At 37.4% G+C, this 13,381-nt stretch overlaps 1 long non-coding RNA gene across 2 annotated transcripts; it reads right to left on the bottom strand.

Moving 5' to 3' along the window:
* Positions 1 to 8,133: 8,133 nt before the first annotated feature.
* LOC123967776 lies at positions 8,134 to 11,674 on the bottom strand. 2 transcript variants are annotated; one of them, XR_006824335.1, is made up of 3 exons: positions 11,536 to 11,674; positions 10,666 to 10,753; positions 8,134 to 8,471 (listed from the first exon to the last, which is right to left on the bottom strand). It is a non-coding gene; the product is annotated as an uncharacterized LOC123967776 (long non-coding RNA). The 2 variants fall into 2 exon arrangements; XR_006824336.1 differs by having other exon boundaries at positions 10,666 to 10,739; positions 11,536 to 11,598.
* Positions 11,675 to 13,381: the final 1,707 nt, after the last annotated feature.

The raw sequence follows: 13,381 nt of genomic DNA on the forward strand, positions 1-13,381 counted from the left end.
CTGTACAAGAAACCCCAAAGTATCTGGATGAAGAGTTACCATGACAGGTTATCGAAGTTATTATCTTTGGTAGTAATTTTGAAGACTGACCTTTTAAATATCCCAGGAGGAGAGAGTTTGCTGTATATTAGATGTGGAAAAAGATAATTGTGTATTAAGTCCCACAACACAATAATACCCCAAATAAACATCACCCCAAATATGATGTCTATGTTGTTGACAAAATCTTTTTATTAAGAGATTAATTTATGATTTTCTAAACACTGAAATTCCTGTAACTGTCTTTTCAACATATTTTGTTATTTACTTTTGTTAGAAAGGTCACGTCATGTGCACAATAATGCCACTAATATAAAAACGCACGCCGCAACATTGAAAATCCCTGTAAAAATAACTGACTTTTACATTTTTACTGCTGAAAAAGTCAGCATTCACAGCTTGATGATCTATAGCTACAGAAGACAAACAAATCAATTAATTGTGAAGTGCAGTGTAGAGCTAGTTAGTCTAGGAAAAATGTAAGATCCCACAGTTTTTTTTGTTCTAACATAACCTGTTTGGTTATGTTACATTTTAGCATCTACAAGAAAAGGTGTGCCTACTGAAGTTTCGAACTATTCCGTAGAGCCCTAGATTGTGCTAAACAAAGCTCTGTGCTAATCTCTACCATTTGGTTTTCTTGTTTTCCCATTAGGGGAATCTTAGGGTTTTCCCTGTTTGTGTTTATTTGTGCATGTGTGTGTGGTCCGCTCTCTTATTCCTAAAGCAATACTTCAAGGTTACAGAGGTCAGCAGCAGCCAGACAATAGACAATCAGCCATTGATTACTTGTTTTAAAATATCTATTTATTGTTAAAAGAATTAAAACAAAAATGAATTAGTAAATCAGTTGATTATGTGCCTAATCTAGAAGACCAACATGTCATCATGTGATTTACTATTTAAAAATTAACATTATAACAACAGAATTAAAGGGGCTTGAATAAAAACATTTCGTGTAATATCCTGGACAAGCAGAGGCGGTTAAGTAGCAGTAATGATGCGTGTATGTATGTAAATAACAGCCTAGTATATTGATATGAGCCTCCTTAAAAGCTTCTGCCATCTTAAATTCCTTTGCACCAGAGAGAAATAAACAAATATGCCATTGTGTTAACCTGACATTATTTTCATATGATGGCAATAAAAGCATTATAACAACATTTACACACAACTGTGATTCTATGAACTAGTTGCAAAGACAAACAACAGAGATAATGTCAGTGGGAATGATTTTAATACAGAGGTAAATGGGTGCATTTGCGACACATAAACAACCTTTCTCTCCATGTTTATGTATGTGTGTCTGTGGTGCAGCATTGTGGACAGTTAAATAGATCTGGATGGAAGCCTAGTCCACTGTATGCAGCCATGAGAGAGAGAGAAAATGCCAGGGCAGAGATGATGGGAGGGGTAATGTGAGCGATTATAGACAAAGTCTTGGGACAGCGTGGTAACATTTGGCTTCTTGGCAACATTTTAGGTTCCAGCTCTGTAATCACTGTATTGTTATGGAGTAGCAAAATGTGACCAGGCTGGTGCTACACTTCTTCTTATTCATTATAAGCCTTATTTATTCACAGGTTAGCTTTTTGGATAGGGGACACTTTTACCATGTTTCTATGCAAACTGATGTAAAACCTTTTAATCTCACTCTGTCTCTGCATTCCAAGCTTTTGATTTACAACTCATAATTTACTGTATGTCACACTTCGCTACTGCCTAACTGCACTGCAATCAGAGAGAGTTGTCATGTAAAAGGACTGCTGTTTTTCTTTACAGTTGACTCATGATTGCACAAACTGAGTTCACATCCAAAGGTGACTCTGATGCAAAGTATTGCAGAAGTCATGTATAAACCTACATTGAAAGGGCAAATTCAGTTTACTGTCCCTATGCAATTAAACAAATGATTCAACATTTCAGGAAAATATGCCTCAGTGCTTTCTTGCTGAAAGTTCAGTGAGAAGATCAATACCACTACTAAATATGAATCTAGAGTCTGAAGCCATTAACTTAGCTTAGCATAAAGATTGGAAGCAGGGGCAAACAGGTAGCCTGGCTCTGTCTAAATGTAAAGCCTATATACTACCTACCTACTAACATTAAGTAACACGTCATATGTTGTTGTATGTGAGCTAGTTCCGTGATTCCCCTCTGCTTTTGCCCCCTGTTTTTAAGCAAAGCTAAGCTAAGCTTTAACATACATAAATGAGAGTTGGTATTGATTTTCTCATCTAACTCTAGGCAAGAAAGCTAAAGAGCACATGGTAAATGGCTGTATTTATATAGTGCTCGCAAATTATTAAACTATTTCTGTGCAGCAGAAGTAGCCTATTCCCTCTTTCATTAGTCATTTCTGTCTCCCTGTTAGGTTGTTTTATTCAAATGTCTAATTGATTTTTATGTCATCTAATCCATGTTCACACATTTGTATGAGCTATATTGAAAAGCCACTGGCACTCTGCTATGGATGACTCTTACAATTTCCATCAGCCAAGCATTTCCTCACCACAAGAAATCAAGACAAAAAGTGTCATTTTATTGCAGCCACAATCTGCTAATTGGTTGTTTTGTTCAGTTCTGGAGGTTCTGCTTTTGGTCAGTGTTTGTTCAAGCAGTCTTCCTTTTGTGTGTTATGCACAAAATGGTAGACTGTGTGTAGTATATGCATTCAACATACACAGCTTGTCCTTTTTTTTGTCTTTTGTAATGTCTTTGTGACGATGTTCCATTACTTGTATGAATTATTAGTTATAACTTTAACTTACCCATTTCAATGTAAGTGTTACATTTACATACAACCGTTAAATATCACTTTCACTTTCTGGAGTGATCTGCCATGATTGCTTAATGGTGATGAATTTGTGCAATAACACACAACAAGGCCCTTAGAGGACTGGCCTTCAACAATACAAGGACTCACACTGGTTCCATACAGTTTAATGGGCTGAGGAGACTGTAACCACACTGTGTATACAACCCACTCAGAGAGAGGGGAGGAGTGGATGAGTGTGAGGTAAATGAGAGAGAGAGTGACTAGGGGGTAATGAGTGGATGGGAAAAATATGTGTGTATGAAAGAATGTCTTTAAAGGCGAATAATGGAATTAAAGGACACATTACCCTGTCACTCAGCCAAATAATGCGAAGGTGCTTTGCCACTATTATCAACATGTAACCTATTTCCTGCCAACATGTAATTTGGCTGCATGGATGCATATTTAGAACTGGATGTGGGACCCAAAGATGGTGCCTATTCAAGTTTCTAGCTTCGGGAAAAAGCTTTTTGGACTGCAATATGCTGCAATACCGTGAGTGGCCACAAGGCTAACTGCAAGGCTGAGCAGCGACACACTCTCGAGGTCTTATTATACATCCATAGTGGAATTTGGCAAATCAGAAGAAAGTCGGTTAGGAAGGGGGCTGCATAAAGGGCCAGTATAAGATAAAAAATTATTTATTTGAACTGTGAATCATGTAAAGCTACTCTAGTGGAATCCCAGAATAAAAACATAGAGCTGGAAAGGAGCATAATGTCTGTAATTTTAATTTAAATTTAAAACTCTCCATAGAGCTGAGAGAAACTGCAGAGTCAGGTAATAATTATTTGTAGGTTTCTCACTACAAGAGAAACTTTTCACATTACACATAGTCCTTTATTCCATCGATACAAATAAGGGATTTTACATAATATGCTGGAGGTTCTTTTACTGTATACAATTTCCTCTCATTTGTGAGTGTTCTGAGAAAAACTCTCATGGGGAGTTTTCAGTTTGGATGAGACAAAGTAGGGCCGGTATAGCAATAAAAAGCCTCTATTAACGTTAAAGTTCAACTTGTCAGCAGTTCTGAAGATGGCACACCCTCCTTAGTGAAAACTGGATCCTCCACACTGTTAGATACAACCTCAGCAGAGTAAATGTTTATAAAAGTAGAGTAACTTTACTCCTTCTCTCTCCCAGTCGCTCTCCACTCCTCCCTGGTAATTCAATCAGAGGATTAAATGTTGCAACATAACCTCGGCAATTGGACAATTTTCCCTTTATCACTATGGAGATGGTTGCTTGATAAACAAAGAAAGAGAAAGTTGGCGTTTCTCTAAAATGTCACACAAGAGCACAACCACCTCATTTGCTGAGATTAAATAAGAAGGATGAATTTTGCAATACTAATATTTGTGCATGTGTGTTTAAAGAAATCTGTGTTGTCTCATTCAATAATAAAGTCTCCATCTGGGCCACTAATATGTAACCTCATGAGCTGCACAGTAATTTCCTCTTGGGTCATTTTGTTTGAATGCTGTAATTAAGTGCTGAAATAATTTTTTTCTGGATGGAGGCTGTCCTGCAGAAGATCTGTGGAAGACCTTGTCAGTAGTCAAGTAATAACCTATTTATTAAATGCAATCCAATACTTTTATTGTGATTTGCCACTATAAATAATTCCACATACATCTGACTATTTCTATATTTCTACATGAAAATATAAAGATATTTTCCACCACATGATTAAACACTCTTTCTGATGACAAAATGTGCTTAAATCATAAAACACAGAATTTGGAAACATTTAAATGGAAATGTGGAATTTGGTAAAAAGGTAAATGTAATTTGGAAAAAATGATTTCATAGGGCCCTATACAGTATACAGTACTGTGTGGAACATAACTGGTGATTCACAATCATTTGGATTTGATAATTGAGGACTAGGTTCTTAGTGGACGCCTTGAAATTTAATACCCTTAAAGGGGCTATATTTAAGTTCTTCAATGAAATTACTAATTAATCAATTAAATTTTCATTGTCTTATTAACAATATGCTCAAAACCCACTTAGAAATGAAGCACACACCTGTTTTCTCTGTTGCTTGCATCAGCCACTATTCTGCTTTTAATGTGAGGACACCAGGTCGGATTCAGCTCTGTGCGCGCTCCTGAGCCTCTCTCTGACTACAGCGACAACACCGCAGCTGCCGAAATGCAGTCCACTAACACAAACATAAACTCTGTAAGGATAAAAACAACAATAAAGGTTTATGTGATGAAGCCTGTCAGACCAACTGTGATTAAGATGATGTCGGGTAAAAACAGTCACATCAGAAAGAGAGAGTCATGTTAGCTCGCCAGCTAACGCCGAGCTGTTGCTAACGTTATCCGATGCAAAGTTGTATCGCTTTCCACATTACTTCACCAACTAACCTGACCCTTATTACTGTCTTATGTACCACCGGTATAAGTGTTGATTTTTGCTTGCAAGAATGGATGTAACTATACAAAGCAAATGTGGAGCGATTTGTTTACTAGCCTAACTTATAGTGATACAGGGAAGAGGCAGACAGCCATTTACCAACTTACAGTAAAGTTACTTACTGCGGTTATAAAGTGTGACACAATCTCATTATAATATTCAGTCCAACTCAACAACTGTTTCATTATCATCCAATACATGTAGCTGTGTTGACATTGCAGCAGGCGAGCTAACGCTGTAGCAGGTCGGCTAAATGCAGTCACTGTAACATTATCATGTAAGAAGCACGGATTAGTTCAACCTAAAGCTGATAAAAATATTACTGTAATGTTGCAGTGGGAGTTTACCTGAGTTTCCAGCATGTGTGAAGCTGTCGCTCTGCCTTTCTTCGGGAGTATTATGCCGATATGCGGCTCACTGGGCTGAATGAAAGGTACAGATCTGATTCTGAGCCGGGAATGTTAAAGTAACAAAGCCTGAACATGTCTGGAGAAAAGCCACAGCCTGCATGCTGGTGTTTCTGCGTTTATTGAGGGATTTCTGTATGAAAGCGGTTGTGTTTCGGATTATGCTCGCTCAAGAGTTCACGTGTACGAGCACACACTTGGTTGCAATCTAGAACTGCACCGCTAGTGGCCGCTGAAAACTACATAATGCTCCTTTAATATTCATCTCAAATATTCAGCCCTGACTCTTTTGTCTCCAGCAGTGGGTCTTCCTCACCACTATCAGTCACTGTCACTGCATTAGTTAAGGGAATGACTTTTGATGCTTGATTTTTACTGCAACTGAAGTGCTGTTCCTGTTTCTCACATTTTCTCTCTCACTTTTTAGTCCTCATCAAAGGGCTAATCCTACTCTCCATCACACAGACACACACACACACACACACTGGGTTATGGAAACTAGGGCAATGGAAAGCCCCTTTTCTCCCTTCGTTCTCAGTCTGTGTCATTGAGTGGACTGCAGCACTATCACTCTTGTGCATCAGAGCTGCTCACAGTAATGCTTCAGTTCCACGCTGGCAGCATGGTGGAAGTTTTCCAGCCTCCATCAGTGATGCAGAGACCTCTGCAGCCTGCTGCTCATGACTCTAATGTGTTTCCAGTTGAAACATAGTTATTTCATGAAGAATTCCTCTGTGAGGCTGGAGAGATTCAATAGACAATAAATGAAAGACATAGAGTGGTTACGTATTTTTAATGTGCATAAGTTAAACAAATTGCTTTGGGCAGTTGCTTTCCTCTCCACAGCAGTGTAACATATGGAGCTACAGAACAGTATGGACATGTGGTTGCTCAGCAGGTCATTTTTTAAAAATATTGTTTTGTTTAAAATCCACTTTATTGCTATTATTTCCATCTCTAGTCCTTCTCCTTTGATCAAATCAGATATAAAACTACACTGTAAAAAAAAAAGTTTTTCACAGAAATAAACTGTACTATTTTACAGATTTTTTCTGTTTTATCAACATTACATGTAAATACCATGCAAATACAGAAAAATACTTTTATTAAAAACATTAACCATAAAATAAAAGTTATAATCTCTAAATTCATATAATGAGAAATTACAGTTTTTTTACAGGATTATTCCTTTGCTTAATTGCCCTAAATGTAAAATTACATTGAATTCTATGTAAAAAGACAAAGAAATTCACATATTTAAAATTAAAACAACTTTCTGTGAAACTTTAAATTTAAGGTAAATAAATGTAAAAAAACAATCGTAAAATAATGGTAAAAAGTCTGGCAGCAAAAGTTGCCAAACACTTACCGTAAAATTACAGTAAAGAACCTTAAATTATTCTACGGAATAATTCTGTTTTTAAATACAGATATTTACTGTAAACATTGTATTTTTACAGTCCAACTGCTGTAAAATGAAAAGAAAATCTCATTTAAAAAACTAAAATGTAAAATGTTAAACAAATGTATAAATCTGCATATAAACTGAATAATATTGCAGAAATACATTAAAATTACACAATTAAAAAGTGTCTGCTGTTTTTACACAGTATTCTTTAGTAAATTCATAAGATTATCTATTCCATCCACAAGAACTCCTTGTCAAAGTACAGATTTTTAGATTTAAAACACAAAAATATTACATAAAATTATTTAAAATAATAATATTAAAACTCATTAACAGTATCTTGAAAGCTTTAGGTTTTTATTTTATGGGATTATCCAATCTATTAATAGTAAATTCCTGTTAAATTTAGTTTTTAAACTGTAGAATAAATAAGATCACTTGATAATAGCTTGCAAAACCATATTTTTATAGAGATTACTTTATATAAACAATATTTGACAGTAATTACAAGCAACTATCCAATATATCTACGAACTTTTCCCATTAATGTATGGAGTTTACTTTATAGACATTCATAGGCCATTTGAGGATACCTAAAAGGAACCTAAAAAGACCTATTCTCTTGATGCACAGCTTACTGGTGTTTGGGCTATATATCAAAATCAAATGGTCATAAAAGGTGTATTTGTTGTCCCATCTTGGTTCACTCAAAAAACTGAAGCTTTGATTTTAATTATATTTATTTTTTCAACAGATTCCACAAAATTGTTTTAGGTTAGTTAAAAGCAAAAAAATTTAATGAACTTGTATAAGAGTAACACAATGAATGTCAATTGATCCAACTAAAAATAAAAAACTTCTGATCACCAATATATTTACGCTTACCTTTCAATATTTTATTTGGAGTAGTAAAATATACATTTATGTTCAATTAATTAAAACATTAGGTTTTCATTCAATATTTTTATAATATAATATATTCCAAATTAGATTGACATAATTCAAATGTTTGTCAACTGGTCCCACACAAATCAATTTCAACTTAATTTTTTTATGGACTTTATCATTTTGGTGCAATTGGTGAAAAAAATAATACAGTACACAAAGTGTAGAAAGGTTTGCAAAAGAATCACTTGTGAAGTACCTCAAAGAAGGCTTTAAGGTTCTGAGGATAACTGAGGTTCAGTGCATAATTACACCTATTAAGAGTGCACGTGTAGGGGCGATGTCTCCCAAGTCATGCAGAACTTCAGCACCCTCGGTGACTATCCCAACATCAGCTGGAGGAGTGGTGGCATCACCTCCCTCAACACGGATGCTGTAAAGATAACTTGTCCAAGCTCCCTCGGAACAGCTGTAGCATCAGATCCTTTACATAGGACAGAAAGAAAGTAGAAAAACAAGTTATGAAATCACAAACAGATTTTGCAGAATTCTAAAAAGTAATGTTTGTATTTCAGGTGTCCTTTATGTAATGATTTAATAAAAATAGCATGATACAGTGCTATGTGTTTAAAAATTACAAGATGAAGTAGTGCTGGGTAATTAAATATTAGATACAATTGTGTATTATTTAATATACCTCACCAATCACTTTATTTGGAGGGCGTGCAGTCTACTGCAATCCAACAGCTCTGCCATAAATCTTTACTTTTACTAAGCTTAGATATTGAAAAAGTGTTTCTATTATTCTGCCCCCCTCATGTGTGTCAATGGGGTAGACAATATTATGAAAACTTTTCTATATAATGAAAATGTGACCAAATCTACTGGGTTAAAAATATACATACAGCAATGTTAATATTTGTTTAAAAGTCCCATTGTCATTTTTACCTCAATTAGACACTTTTGGTAGCCACCCACAAGCTTCTGGTTGAATCATTGACCGCTCCTCTTGATAGATTTGGAGCAGTTGAGCTAAATTTGACAAACAGACTTGTTTCTTCAAAATAGTTCACATGTTCTCGATTGGGTTTAAGTCAGGTAAGGTGGGGGTACTGTTTAAAATTTTACGATACCAGTACCAAAAAAACTTCTTACGACAGTATTTGTAACAATTCAAACAAGTAGGTAGTATTGAAAATGCAGATATTTAATGTTACTTCATATAAATGCAGCTCACATTGCATTGCATTATTACAGCGTTATTACTGACCTCTTGATGCTGCTGTTATTAGTATAGAGTCAGATTTGGTTGAACTACGCACTTTAGAATGCTCCAGCCAAATCATGTTTACTCCGCCTTCATATATCTGATCCTTTTTTTGGGGTGGTGATGGAACGTATGGTATGACGCACAGGAGACCCGGGTTCAAGTCCCATCTGTGACACCAACGTGTCCCTGAGCAACACACTTAATCCCTCGTTGCTCCAGAGGCGTGCGACCTCTGATCTAAATAGCAATTGTAAGTCGCTTTGGATAAAAGCGTCAGCTAAATGAATAAATGTAAATGTCTCAACTAGTGTAGTTACATGTTTGTTTCTTGTCTTGTAAGTTGATTATGGTACTCTTGTATTGAGCACCATGGGCCTTGAGAAACAGCATTGGGTTCATTGTGTACTCGATATGTGGATGAATGACAACAAACAAATTTGAACTTACGGCCAAAAAACGTCCTGCTCAGCTTCCAGACCGCAGTCTGAAGAGGAAACGTTACCTATCACTAACTGCCTTCACTTTTCCAGCAGTTGGAGAACAGACAGACTTTAATTAATGGACAAACTGTAACCTACACTGTACATTTACAGCCAGACTGAAATGTAGCACATATTTTCCTCTGCTCCGCTCATTTTCACCGTCACCTACTTCCTGTCACGTAGCTGTCCTGTGAAGGAGGAGAGGACGCTAGCTATGTGCCACCGTGCTGCACAGTGTGCGGGCGAAAATCATTAACGTTAGTTCTTTCTGCAGGTGTGTACCTGGGCCCTGAGCCTGGCGCTGCGTAAATCCCGCAGCTGGAGCTGATCAGCAGCAATCAGTGGTTGCACATAAGCTGAGCCAGTGAAGTGCTCTCAGGCTCACTCTTCCTTAGTTGTTCACGTTAGACTGTGTGGCTTACTGTGTGGTTTATTGTGATCTGTTGGGTGCCGATCTTAACTACTCGCGCCGTGCGTCTGGTGACTCTGCGGAGGCAGCCGTCGGCCCGGTGTTCATGACCAGCTAGAAGCCAGTGTGGTGAGGAGCGCCGATCTCCACGTGTGCCTCACCAGTGCGGTGGGAGCCGTAGAGACTCTGTATTGTGTTGCAAATTTTCCGCTGAATATCTTCATTAATTTACTTTACATAACAAACCCCATATCGTCTCTAATGTGAGCAGAGATCGCCTTCACCTTTTTTGTTACTAACTTGGAATAAATACGTTAACTTGACATGAGTTTTGGGTCATCCTTTTGTTTTTGTTAGTCCCCACCCCTAGACAAAATGGGGACGTAACAAGCTGTCTGTTTTTTGTTTCTTTATTTCTGGCAAAATCACAATTCAGTTCATTACAGTGTATATAAACTTTTGACCACAATTGTAGTTATTTGGTTTAATGCAGGTAGTAACTACTGAAATTACCAACCGGGTTTTCTTTGAAGAGGATGTTTGGGACTTCATCAGGTAGAAACCAATTGCCCTGAGGATGATCTCCCTCCTCTTTTCAACAGTTGCTAGAGAGACAAAAACAATACAGAAATACTTAAGAACTGCACATACACACATACTACACATTCTCACATGTCCAGTGATGTTAATGGTATGTGTCCTACATCTTTCATATCACGGTGAAGCCTCTGCCCTGCTCTCTGTGTCAGGGATGAGCGTCTCCACATAGACGCAAACACAGAGCCAACTTAATGGCCAGCAGAGAGGCCGCAGGTAAAAACCTTAGTGAGTAAAAAGCCAATACGTAGGGCTGCAGCTAACGATGATTTTAGTATTCGAAGCTTCTATAGATTATCGATGTGTCGTTTAGGAAGTACTTTTGCTTGGGCGTAAGCACGATGTGCAACAGTAATAAATGTCCCTGTGAAACACTGTGCTGTATAGTTGCATGGATTAAACGAAGCATCAATGCAAAGAATTTGTGTCGAAGTATTTTATGAATCGATTTTATCGATGAATCGTTTCAGCCTTAGTATGTTGAGAAGCAAACTTTCTGTTGCTCATTCCAAATGTCAATATATCTGATCCCTAAACATAGCTCTGGTCACTGATGTGTGTTTAAATAGTGAGGTAACTGCAAACAATAAAAGATATTTGCTTGAAAGTGGCACAAGTGTTGCTGTTTAGGCTTTGTGAGCAACAATCAAATCCCACTTGTATACTCATTAGGGTGCATACACAGATGTTTTGGGTTTCTGACTGTTTACTACTCTCTATACATGTCAGAACAGACGAGTCAACATCAACTTATTATTCTATAATGTTTTCTACCAATTGTAAAACATACCTGTGGGCCAAAAGTATGCGAAGTTCCCTTCCTGCAGAGCCTCCTTTCTTCTTCAACACACTGAGGAGATTTTTGAGACAGGAGAGCAGTAGTAAGTTAATCCTCAGAAATTACACCTAGAAACATATTCCATAAGCACAACATATTATTGGTAGTTGAAGAGCAGCCTTATGTGTTCTGGAAATTCAGAGAGAAAAAGAGGCACACTTTCGTAATTTGTAGCATTACACTGACCTGAAAGCCATGTCTACTCGGTGATGCCCTTTTTTCCCCCATTTATAATAACAGATAGCTTGCACAGCTTTAGGCTAATAGTGACTCACTGAAGTTCATAAACACTTCAAACCATTGGCTGAATACAAGACAAATAACGTTACAAGTCCAAAATATCTGTTTGTTAAAAATGAACATTAACCTTACCTTTTTTTACTCATGCAAAAACGTAACTTTTGCATTTATTATGACCAGTATAATAAGCTTGATATCTGAAAGTATAGACAGGAACACAAGAGTAAAACTAATCTCGCCAAACCAAAGAAACTGTGTTACAAAAGCAGCCCATCAAGAGCTAAGCTTAAGAGCTTAAACACAGACATGTAAAAACAGAGCCTTCTCTATGCACACCACCAGCACAGGCTGAGGTGTTGAAGCGCCTGTAAACAGTGTTGCTATCGACAGCAGAGGGTAACGTTCAAGAGTTCACGGATTGGCAGGCACGGCGGGATAAAAACCGATCAACCTGGGTCATGCAGCAATGTTAGCTAGCTAACACATGTCCAAGAACCACCTCCTTGGGCTAGTTAACCTAACTGCTTATACACCCGAAAAATACAGGACGTCTTCTATCACAAACACAAAATACAATCATGCTCAATATGAAAATTCTACAAAAAACAGGTACGGGTAAAAAGAACAGGTCCTTACCTCTTACAACTTCCAAAAACGAAGACCACGAGCAACTTGTCCGCCAAAATTAACTCAGAAGAAGCAGTCAAGTTGCATATGTGCTGCTGGCTGAAATCTTCTTCTTCTTCTTCTTGTTTCCGGCAGACTAGACACATCTGTGGCGTATTGCTGCCCTCCTCTGTTCGCTATTCACACCTTAACGCTAATTGCCTATATCCTTTTGTATAAACCAGTTTTATGTAGGTATTCGATCAGTTTCTTCATTTTGTTCCAACTATCTAAGTTAACTAGGGTGCGTATGCTAAATATAGTTTCTCCAGTTGCTCCCAGGTCTCTAAACAATTTCCTCCTTTGGGGAGAGTATTTTCTACAAAGAACTAATACATGCTTCAGTGTTTCCTTGTCTCCACATTCACATTTTCCATCGGGGTGTTTATCAATCAGACCCAGTCCACTCCTCAATCCACAGTGCCCAAATCTGAGTCTAGATAAAACTACTGCATCTCTTCTCTGACCTCTAAAAGCACATTTTCCTTACGCTACAGTTCTTTGTACTGAATAATAGTAGTAGTAGTTCTCCCCTTTCTTTCCTTTTCCCATGATTTTTGCCACATTTCTTTCACTGACCTATTTATTATTTCTGTGTAATCTGGTAACCCATATTGTAAATTAATTTGAACTCTTTCCTCCAGCACCGCCTTCTTTGCCACCACATCTGCTTCCTCATTACCCTCCACACCCATGTGCGCCGGTACCCACACAAACCCCACCTCATACCACCTCATATGTGAATTCTATACAACACCTGCATAATTGCCACCAAAAAATCGGGTCTAGATTTCATTTTCGTATCTTTAATTGTAATCAGAGTTGCTGCTGAGTTGCTACATATAACTGAATATTCCTGTTTATTATCTTCGACCCACTTTAATGCCCATAG

Source organism: Micropterus dolomieu, linkage group LG03 (assembly GCF_021292245.1).
Source record: "Micropterus dolomieu isolate WLL.071019.BEF.003 ecotype Adirondacks linkage group LG03, ASM2129224v1, whole genome shotgun sequence".
NCBI lineage: Eukaryota > Metazoa > Chordata > Actinopteri > Centrarchiformes > Centrarchidae > Micropterus > Micropterus dolomieu.